Genomic DNA, 12,494 nt, shown 5'->3' on the forward strand with positions numbered 1-12,494 from the left:
AATAACTTCCTCTAAAATCATAATGAAGATCACGACCAACAAGAAAATAATATGCATCAATGTCCCCAACAACACTACTCTAACAATGATTAGATGGAAAATAAAGGAATAACATATGAGAACCAAAGATATAGATGATGCAAAAATCTTCATGACTAACCCTATTGCCACCACTCAACTATGTAAGAGTAAACTAAAAATAAAAAATAAAAGTGCCAATAGTATGAAAAATTGATCGACCAATGATAAGTCCTCCATAAAATTTAAATGCAAGAGGGCCTTCATGGTAAATGCTCCATCTCACCAAAAATGCACGGGAAACTAGCCACTACATCTGCCTAGTACATAGGAACAAATACTAGATACTTAGCTCACTCCAAAGTGAAACCAAGGAAATGTTAGCACCAATTGTAGAAACCCCCCATAATTCTAACAAGAGAGAGATGATAGGCCCACTAAAACTATGTCACCATGTAATGCATGAAGGAAGAAAAAGTATTTTAATGTGCATAAGAAAGTATATGTGAGTGAAAAAGGGTGGGAAAACCAAGTGACACATACATGAGGCTAGAATCACTAGGATTTGATATCGTTGTGGAAGGACACTCACTTAACAAAGATGTGATGATAAAATAAGGCACTACAACACACCCCATGAAACTTGATAATATAATGCATGTATAAAATAGACACAACGTGATGTGAAAAATTCCCCAAAAAAGTTACACAATAGTGGAACTTTATTTCAATGCATCTACAAATAGAAAAGTGCATACAAAAGATGCTCAAAATGTTCTAATAGGATAAAATGATAGGAATACATGTAGAATATCCCAAATGAATTAATCTTGAATACAAACATAAATTTTCTAGGAGCTAATATGACCAAGGAATTAAATAGAATGTGAAAGCACAAAAGGCTCAATAAAATATACATATATACTTGGATACAAATCTAGAAAAGAGTGCATAGATAGTTGTGAAGGGATATGAGAGACCTTTCTAATAGCACGAGAAAAACACATTTGACTTTGATAACCAATAACAAAAAAATATAAAATCATCTACACAATTATATTGTTTTTGGAACCAACTTTCAAATGATATATGACACAACAATCTACCCTAGGCACCCAAGTTATGGGAAAAAGAAAAAATCCCCATAAAAGAAAGATGAAAGGGACTAAGGGCCAAGGACACTATAGACCCCCCCAATTAAACTCAGTCAACTAAAAAAGTGTCTGATGTAGAAAGAATCTCTCCTTTGATAGAAGACCACAAATATTGTCAAGGAATGACATGACATTAGAAAAGCATGAAATTGGCCAAAATAGTGCACAATGAAAAAAAAGTATGCCCATGCCACTGATCCAAATTGTAAAAGAGTTTTGTTGGATCAAATACAAATGCATCGATTCAAAAGAAGGTCATGAGTAAAGTTCAGCTTCAAATCTAAACATTTTCTTACATAAAAATAAATTGTTGGGATCATAAAAAATTGGGCAGCTATCATAAAAGATACTATGTATGAGAAAATAGTTTATTGTTGATGAGGAAAAATTCTAAAAAAACTTCTAAGCCTCCCAATCAAATCAAAGTTGTTGAGATATGCATGGGTTATTGATATAATTAAACTACCCATGCCAATCAACCAGACATGCAAATTGTGAACACCAACTAGATATCTTCAATAGTGGCTTAAAAAAGAGTTACAAGGGAAATAATCAATAGGTCAAGAAGAAAAATTTCATCCATACTTGGAAACATGTTTCCTTGCCCACAATTCACCAATTTGAAAACTTGCACTAAACTAGCAACCAAATCAATGTTGGGAATCAATTATTAGATGTCATCAAACTCAAGAATTGAAAAAGTGTCATTGGGCAATCAATGCATGCATGGAGCTAAAGAAGAATGGTAAAAATGGCTTTGGAAAGTATAAAAAGCCAACAAAAAATTTGAAGAACATTGTAGACACAAAAAAAACTACTCCAATGATCAAAACTAAGGTAGCCCTTGAGAAAACCACAAATGGTCACCAAGAGAATAAATCAATGCTATAAGGAGTGAACTATTGTTTCTAAGAAAAACCTTGATGGTTTCCCATTGCCAAATAAAATAGACATCAATGTGTTAAAATGATTGCCTATAATGCTCACAACTATGTAAAGCTAGAAATGTGCTTACTACTAAAGTATAACTAGCATACCAAAACAAGTTAGAAAATAAAAACAAGTCAATATGAATCTGAACAGGGGTACAAAAATGTTAGATGCAAAAAATACTTGTAAATCAACCCAATTCACGTGTTTAAAAGACTTCATATTAGTTTTCCATGTATTTGGGGACCCAATAACATGCAAATTATGAACAAATTGCTTCTCACATCACCAAAAATATTTTTATATTAGGATTTGGTACAAAATACATAGCATACCAAATTTGCAGACAAAATACTCACCAAATCTATGACAAAGTTATCAAAAAACTGAAATCTTTTGCTAGAAAAAAAACCCTTGATCACAAATTGCAAACATCATCATGGAGATCAACAAAAAAATCAAGATCAAACTTGAAAAAATAGAGCCAAAAAATGCAAATCCTACATACTATAAAACCTAGAAAATGAAGTTCGTTGGAACTCTCACATAGAACATAGATCCTTAAATATGTTGAAATGAATTCCTAGCTTAGAGGCATAAACTAAGATCCCAGATCAATATCATTCATTGGAGAAAATATCCAACAAGATCCAACTTCAGTCTTAAAGAATAATTGGATGTTGTGTATAATTATTTTCTCTTTTTTATTTGATGTAAATAATAAACACCTAAGTAAAATGCTACAAAATTGATAAGATTTAGCATAAATATACATTAACATAACATAAAGCTAATACAAAAGTACATATGTAGAAATGAGATGCAGAGAAGAACCTATTAGTAATAATTGGAGTTGAAAGTGTCAATCAAGTGTTCTAGGCAGCATAGAACTGGAGGTGCTTTTGTTACCTGAATCTTTAGATTCTAGATCAAGATGCTCTACAGATTGTCTCCTCCAAAATTTACCCAAAAAGTGTCGATCACATGAGCAAATTGGCATAGACTAGGGTTTTTCATATATTCAATGTCTAAAATTATTCATATCAATCTAGAGCTCTCTACAATTTTGTAAACTTTTATTTCTGGATCTTTAACCAACACAAAGAGAAGATGGAAAAATCATTGTATTGTATAGAGGCTTATTTAAGTCAAACCTTGTGTTAGTATTTTCACCTCCACAATAGCTATGATGATGACAAAGGAAGTTTACCCTTGGTGGGGCAGAGGCTAAATTAGAAATAAAATGTTGAATCGACAAGATTATACCTTAGGGATTGATAATGGTGTTGATGCAATTCTCTTTAGATTATTCCTCCAAGTGTTGATGCAATAACATGACGAATCATAACAAAATCCATCATGAAAACATACTTTAAGATTAGTTATTATATCTTGATACTCCTTGTACTTAGATCTTCTCTTGAATGAAGGAGTTAGGACTTGGAATGAAATAAAAATGATTCCTTAAATAGATTTTTCAAAGTATTTTCACATTTAGGATGACTTCCAATTCTCGTATACAAAAATCAAGACAAAATTTGAAAAGGGGAAGACTGACTAACAATGACTTAAATTTTGAGAAAATTTGGTCGGTCAGTAGTATAGACCTGTTGAAATCAAGGATTACTAAGAGGGGGAGGGGGGGGGGGGTGAATCAGTGATCTACTAGTTAGAAAATTTTTAGACTTAACTTTAAACCATCAAAAGCATAAACATGAAGCTGAAATGCAGGAACATAAAACAGTCAACCACAAATTCATAACACTAGATTTTTATGTTGAAACCCAAATGGGAAAATCCATAGTGGGATTTTAACCCACAATATTATTCCACTATGGCCAGTAGAAAAACAATATTACAATATGGGGAATGCACGAGCATTCAGGGACACTGCCTAGAGCTCACTACTCAAATACAATAAGGGCTAAAACCTCGAAAGGCTCACTGCCTTACTAATCAATTACAATGATGAATTATAAAAAATGAACTCCAAAATAGCATCTACAATGCTTGGATGAGTTCCAGTTAAGTGTCAAATGTACTGACTAAATCACCTCTGCTATTCTGCTCTCTTCTACCTTGATCACTATCTCAGACAACTACCGGATCAAGAATGCACACGTGAAAATGTGTCAAAATGGATTCTTGATCACCACTTTCTCGCATACAATCATATCATCCATATAAAATGTCATCTACACCAGTCTTATATATCCGCAATGTAATGCCCCTACCCTAGTCGGACTTGTAAAACCCGCTTGACCTTGATTGACTTCCTATGTGGCATTCTTGAATGGTAGGTTAACCATGATGCAATGTGGAGTTTAGATAATATAAATAATCGTGCGTACCTATTATTGTGCTTTTGCATCGATTCTTGTGTAAATGTAATTGTTTCCTAACTCTTGTGATAAATCTTGAGCTAACGCCTTCATTGAATATGTATATGTATATGTATGCTTGCGTGATTCATGGGTGCAAGAGATTTCAGGTACAACACTGCCTAGGGAGAAGTTCATCTCCTTCGGGATTCGCAGGTGTGAGTAAACCTCCTCCATCCTTAGAATTCGGATTTGGGGGTCATAAAACTCTCGTCTTGCCTTAGCCATGGTCAGATGAGCATCGTGTGTGGTTCGTGGGGCTTTCTTTTAGTTGGGTTGCATGTCGTGTGATTTGGTGTACTTCCTCGATTTGTGTGCCTTGCGCGGAGTAAGTGGAGCTTGTTATCCTAAGTATTAAATTCAATTTAATGAGTAGATGTACACATTAGTAATTTAGAAATTTAAATAGGTAGCTTCTTTTATATGATTAATCGTTAATTTAAAGAGATCTCTTTAATTATAATTGTAGCAAGCTTAAAGTAGTTAACTTGAATTAATGTGTTCATTTACGCATTAGTAGATGAGAAAATTAGAGTAAATAGATTTCTTTCATGAGATTAGTCATTTATTTAAAAGGTCGTTTTATTATGTTAAAGCGAGTTAATTTAATAGCTAATTTTAAAATAACGAATTTAATGAGTTATGCGTTTTAGAAAGGAAAGATTTAAAGTCATTTGGGAAATAGAAATAAATTAATCATTTTCGCATTTTGGAAGGGAAAGGGTAAATTTTATTATTCAAAAGAAATTATTTTCTTTTTACTTGTTAAGTTGATATAGTATATAGGATTGATTTTTGGAAATTTAAATTAATTTAAATACCTTACCCTTGTTAATAGTTCAAAATATAAATGTTGGCTAAAGTAATATGGAGAAATTAAAATTAGAATTAAATAAGAAATAGAATCTGTATATGGTGAAAATGGATAACAATAATAACAATATTGAAAGGCTAAATGAATTCAACCACAAAACCCTAGCCTAACAATCAACAAAGATCCACCATAACATATGAAGATTACCTAAGACAATGCAAATCACATGAAATCACAAAGATTATACCATCACATGTCCAATAGGGTTTTGATCTCCATTCTTCCTATCTCCATTGATCTTGCTTGATATATTTGCTCTCAGATTTTACATGCACAAGAGCTCAACGAAGAACGGAATGTGGTTGCAAGTAGGATCGTAGTGTAGTCAATTGATCAAGTAGTTAGCTCATTAGGTCATTAGGGTTTGATAATGAAGGAAGCATCTCCTTATATAGAAGACACTATATGAAATGGAGGGATAAGAGTGAGAGGTGTAAAAGGAGGTCGGCTATGATTAGAGGGTAGGTAAAAGAAATAATAAAATAATGAGAGGGGTAGGTAGTGTATGAATTAAGAGATCAATGACATGTGTCATGGGTAGAAAAGGTTAATGAATTAATTAAATAAATAAAGATTTATTTAATTAATAGAAGAAGTGGGATAATTAAATAAATAAGATATTTATTTAATTTAGGAAAATGATAATTTAAATAAATAAATGTATTTATTTAAATGAGAAATAAGGCTAGAAGAGGATAAATGAATTAATTAAATAAATAAAGATTTATTTAATTAATAGAAGAATTAAGCTTAGATAATTAAATAAATAAAATATTTATTTAATTAGACATGACAATTTTGGGTGTCTACATTTTGCCCCTCTTTGAGACAATGCGGCTTGTCACGTTGTTTCAAAGAAGATAAGATGAACCGATACAGAGTTGCCCCAGAATGTGAATGATATGCCCCCTCGAGAGATTGGATGAAAATGTCTGAAAAGATTGCAGACAATCTCTTGATAAGAAAGAAAGGCTAGAATGGATTGACCGGATAAAGTGACAAAGTCATGGGATAACGAAGACTGACTCAGGAAATGAATGCGAGGGCTAGGGTAGGCTATAAGATAGACCACGGGGGAAAATACATCCTCATTGTCATCTACACATCCACAAAAGTATATTGCAGAGCAAAAATAGAGCAAAAGCAGTCAGCAGCGATGGCTTTCACTCACAGATTTGACCGCATTCGCTGATTCCAGAGGCCAGCAGAGGCAGGAGAGCCGGTAAGTACCACCCAACCTCCTCGTACTTTGATGCATTTAATTTTGTCATTAATGCATGTCGAATAGGGTAATAAATGCGCTTAGACTAGGGTCCAAAAAGTGTCAAAAAATGTTTAGGCGTGTCTGCGTTGGTGCCAGGCGCGTCTGTGTTCGATAGGCGCATCTGTGTTTGTGCCAGGCGCGTCTATGTCTGGACCCGCGTCTGTGTCAAATGCGGCCGCGTCTGTGATATTCAGGCGCGTTTGTGCCAAGAAGGCACGTCTATGTCAACTAGGCGCGTCTATACAGAGCATAGGCACATCTGTGTCAAACAGGCGCGTCTGTGTGGTTCAAGCGCGTCTATGCAGTCTTTGAGCGCGTGTATGTCATGTAAGCGCGTTTGCGTTTGAAAAGTATGAATTTGCATCTTCTAGGTCAAATCGACAGTTTTGTGATGAACATACACTATCGATTGGATAAGCTGCTGAGAGGATACACTCAAGCAGGTCCTCTAGGAAGACTAGGATAGATCAAGGCACTTTGTGATGAACAGTGAGTACCAAGATAGAGTACTTTGTGATGAACAGGGAGTACTGAAATATGAGCAGCACTTTGTGATGAACAGGGAGTGCAAATGTGAGTAACACTTTGTGATGAACAGTGAGTGTCACACACGTAGTATTTTGTGATGAATAGGGAGTACCACTAGGATAAATACCAACACTTTGTGATGAACAGTGAGTGTCAATAGGATAGATAGCCATATGCATTTAGATAGCGAGTAGCATTTTGTGATAAACAGTGAATGCCACTATAACTGACATGATTGAGTTGTTTGACTGCAGGAGTATTTGCCTATATTGGAGTCACGGGAGAGATTTTCGTCGACTCAGAGGTTGCAACCTGAGTTGACAGCCGAGGACAGAGCTGCTATCGATGAGATGGGTCTGAGACATGTACTGTATGTGCCTGAGTTTCAGGAAAAGATGGGTTTGCTGACTACGCTAGCTGAGAGATGGCACTTTGAGACGTGCACATTCCATTTGCCTATGGGTGAGATGACAGTCACCCTGGAGGATGTATACAGGATTCTGTGGGTGCTGATCGATGGGGAGTTGATCCCATACGATCGAGATGGAGACAGGGAGGCATTGAGATAGGTATTTTAGGACCCTGGATTGGAGATGAGGGCAAGACACGTGGCATGGGACACCATGACAGCCACAGGGTTAGCATTGTCGGCAGTGATCGAAGGAGCTATCAGCGGGTTCCTATGTCCGGATAGGGCGACACGGGGGTTGGCTATGGGCTGGGGGGGAGCACTAGAGACGCTGATGACATAGCATACCAGATATGCTTGGGGACCATGTGTGCTGGCACACTTGTATTACGAGATTCATCAGTTTGTTTATCATGGATCAGTGGGATTGGGCTGTGGAGTGACACTGCTGCAGGTATGGGCCTACGAGCATCTGCCGGTTACACGACCGATACACTTCAGGGGCAGAGGTCATGGACACAGCTTTGTGCATTTGTACGATATGATCACATCACAGCCGCGGATTGGCAAGCTAGAGTATTGGCGGCGAGTGATTGATGACATTGATGAGGTCATTTGGAGACCATATCTGGGCTGTGAGCAGTGGGAGGATGATGCAGTTGAGCTACCGTACACCTTCTGGAGAAGGTACCTGATTGGGCGGACGCCCTATGTGCTAGAGAGGCAGCTGGTAGACAGGATTGGCTGATAGTTTGGCCGGATTCAGAGGATGCCCCGAGGATCAGGCATGTATGCCCGCATAGTCAGAGATCAGGCACAGTTTGGGCTGCTACTGTCATATGATCAGGCAATGACTCAGCTAGTGGAGATGATACCTCTACCTTGGGACATGTGGCCTGAGATCGAGGATGTCGGGATGGATGCAGAGTATACAGCATATTGGGCAGAGCATCCGTTCCCCCGATTGACAGATCCAAGAGAGGCACTGGAGGGAGATGGTGGTGGTGACAAGGATGATGGTGGAGGCAAGGGGGGCCAAGGCCGACGGAGGAGGAGAGGAGTAGTTGGAGAGAGACGAGTTGCACCTCAGAGGGAGGGTGGAGAGGAGAGGCAGGCTCGAGTGGTGAGGGGTCGCGGTGGATTGCCGCTACAGGTGCCAGCAGCATAGGGTCCTAGGCAGGTGCAGATATAGGGAAAGGGATAGAGACAGGTACCAGTATAGGCATAGGGGCAGGTACAGGGGCAGGCACCCACAGAGGAGGAGCCACAGGCAGGGGCAGAGGCAAAGGGGGTTGACTCAGTGGAGGCTGAGCTGCTAGATCTAAGGGAGATCTGCCAGGGCCAGGTTGATGAGATCCAGGATCTAGAGAGGGAGAGGGATCGGCTCAAGACTAGGCTCAGGGATATTGAGCGAGAGCGAGATCAGGCTATCCAGCGCTGCACAGAGGCTGAGATAGCACTGAGGGCTAGGAGGCAGGCAGCAAAGGACACAGGGGCTGGATATGCTTATGTCCTACGGACAGGAGAGGAGATAGCCTACTGGAGGGACCTCTACTATGGTGCAGTGCCAGCAGATCAGCGAGCGAGGAGCTTCCATAGACTGTCACGTACAGCGACAGCTACGGGAGGGAGTCGGAGGAGACAGGCATCGAGTGGTGGGGTTATGGGTCCTCCACCACCACCAAATAGAGGAGACAGGAGGGATGATCCTGGGGCAGGTCCTTCAGTGGCTCAGATTCCACCGAGGCCAGGTGGCTCCGAGGGAGGGAGTTCATCATAGCCTTAGAGGGCTCCTTATGTATCAGTTTTGTACCATTTTTGTATTGTAGACACCTACGGGTGCTTGTAGCCATATGATTTTGACATCATTGTATCATGACACTTTATATATATATATGAGCTGATTCATCTTTGCGGCAGCTATATGCATGTGTACCTATGTGATGAGATGTTCTTATGATGTATGTTTTATGCTATGAATGCAAATATGTATGTAATGCAATATTTTTATTCTTTTATGTTTTAAAATGTTATGCATGATGCAAATGTGAATGTATGTAATGCAAATGAATATGATAATGTAAATGTAAATTGTGCTAACAGGTGTTGGGTGCAGGATGTGATGCAGTTGTGATATCTATATGTATGTATGAAATGCTTATATGTGGTAATGCAGGTGAAATTACATGAAATGCAAATGTTTTTGGTGTGTCATTATACTCAGTCATGTGATAGCAGGCTACGCAGACTCGAGAAGGACGATGGAAGTCAATCAAGAAAGGGGGATGGAAGACAGAAGATATGAAAGTGAAAGAGCTTCTTGTGCGTTATCATCATTGAGCTTTATTATGGCAAGTAGGTTATGACAATCGAGGCATATGTTCGACCCAGAAAGTCATTGTACCTATTTGCATGGAGATAAGACAGTCACAAACAAGGAATGCCCCAATTCACACTAGACTCACAGTGTCCTCATATCCTTGGACAAGTCATAGCATTACTAAGAGACAATCCATAGACAGCAAATACAAATAGGTGACGATACCCCATCCTCACCTTTCTAGTCAAAGACATCCTAGAGATAGAATCTCTAGTCAAAGACATCCCGAAAAAGCTAAAAGACATGTCACCAAAAAAGATGAAATCAAAAGAAAACCCAGACTCGACACCAACATCCACTGTAGTCCTCAAGTTTAGTGTCTCTTGTCACTTGTATAGGTCTTATTTGATTGTGGTCACAATTTTTACTTTCACAGAAAGGATAGATAGCACTGAACCATATGTTGTCTGAGTCTGTTGAAAGATTTGATTTGTTGAAGCCCATTGTTGCTATTGTGTCTCATCTAAAACTGACTGAATCCATGAAGCTGATACTTTATTGCGGAGAAGACGAAACCTTATTGCAGACTGGCGATGCAAATGCTACTTTATTGTGGATTGTGCGCGGATAGACTGAAGGAAGCTGGAAGAAACTGTACTCTTCAAAACATGTGATGTTCTCAGTTCCACACCCATTACTAGACATAGGATTTGCCTTAGCCACAGATAGGATCTGATTTATTATGGATGGAAAGGGATGAAAAGGAATGTTTATTATGAATGGTTAACCAATCTTGGGTAGATCAATAACAAGCCATGATGGGAATGGGTAAGTTTATTATGAATGAATAGGTTGTGAGTGTGTGCAAAGTGAAATGATGAAAGAGAATCCTGAAGGAGGGAGGAGCAATGCCTCTACGCATGGCTCTAGTGACCTAGTTTTCACCATGGTAATTGCCCAGGGCACCACCGAAGTGGTTTTCACCTTCGGACAAAATTATTTCTCTTTACTTTTTTTTATTTTTCAATGTTTTTTGTGTCACAAGGCGCCTGTTTGCCAGGTTTCACCAAGTAACGATTTTTTTGTTTTATAATTTTTTTTGTATTTTTGAAATTTTTGATTTTTTTTTTGTATTTTTCAAATTAGGATATTCTGAAGAGCTGTGTAGAACCTGCGAAGGTGCATGCTATTGATAGGATCCTCTAAAGGTTCACCTTTTATAGTTGAGAGTTGATATGCACCAGATCCATATGCTGCTATAATGATGTAAGGACCAAGCCAATTTGGTTCGAACTTGCCCTTCTTCTCTCTGTCTTGTTGATTTTAGGATTTTCTCTGAGAACTAAGTCACCTACCTCAAATGTGCGAGGCTTGACCTTGTGATTGTAGCTGTGACTCATTCGTTGTTGGTAAGCTTTGAGATGACTAAAAGCAATTTGTCTTCGTTCATCCAGTAGTTCCAGCTCTTGTAAGCGAGAGACCCTGTAGTCTTCATCACTGATGATGTTTTGCAAAGAGACCCGTAAAGAGGGTAGCTCGACCTCAATAGGCAAGATGGCTTCAGAACCATAGACTAGTGAATAGGGTGTAGCTCCTATAGGTGTACGGACACTTGTGCGGTAGGCCCAAAGTGCAGGATTAAGTTGGATATGCCAATTACGACCAGCATCGTCGACTATCTTCTTTAGGATTTTAAGGATTGTTTTGTTAGACGCCTCAGCTTGACCATTACCTTGGGGGTAGTATGGTGTGGAGAAACGATGGGAGATATGGAAGCGGTCACAGAGTTCGCGAACATCCTGATTTTTGAAGGGACGCCCGTTATCAGTGATAATGGAAACAGGAATACCGTATCGGCAAATGATATAGTTAAGGATGAATGTAGCAATCTATTTTCCAGTAACTTGTGTGAGAGGCACGGCTTCAATCCATTTTGTAAAATACTCTGTGGCAGTGATAATGAATTTATGACCATTGGAAAAAGTAGGGTGAATCTTGCCTATGAGATCAAGTCCCCATTGACAAAAGGGCCAAGGAGACGCAAGCGGTTGAAGTTCTTGTGTTGGCGCATGTATGAGGTCTCCATGAATTTGACATTGCTTACATTTCTTGACAAACTGATATGAGTCTTTCTCCATATTGGGCTAGTAATATCCAGTCCTGATGAGTTTCTTGGCCAAGGTAGGACCACTAGCATGTGGACCACATATCCCTTCATGCACTTCCCGTAACGCAATCTGAGCTTCATCTCTTTCTAAATATCTAAGAAGAGTGCCATCTAGACCTCGTCGGTATAGGATATCAGCTAAAATGACATATCGAGAGGATTGGCGAATGAAAGTGCAACGTTGGTTATTTGATAGATCAAGAGGTAAAGTATTGTCACGTAGGTATGTGAAAATGGAACCATATAACTGGGATTCAGGACCGACAATGCATAGTGTCTCAGTAGGCATGATCTCATATGAAGGGACCAAAAGGTTATCCACCAAGAACTCATAGCAGGTCTCATTTGGAGGTAGATCGATCAGTGAAGCAATTGTAGCCATGGCATCTGCGGCGCGATTCTGCTCTCTTGGTATCTGCTCAAAGTCTATCTTTGCGAAATGTTGTTTC

The sequence above is a fragment of the Cryptomeria japonica genome, chromosome 9 (genome assembly GCF_030272615.1).
Source record: "Cryptomeria japonica chromosome 9, Sugi_1.0, whole genome shotgun sequence".
Lineage (NCBI taxonomy): Eukaryota > Viridiplantae > Streptophyta > Pinopsida > Cupressales > Cupressaceae > Cryptomeria > Cryptomeria japonica.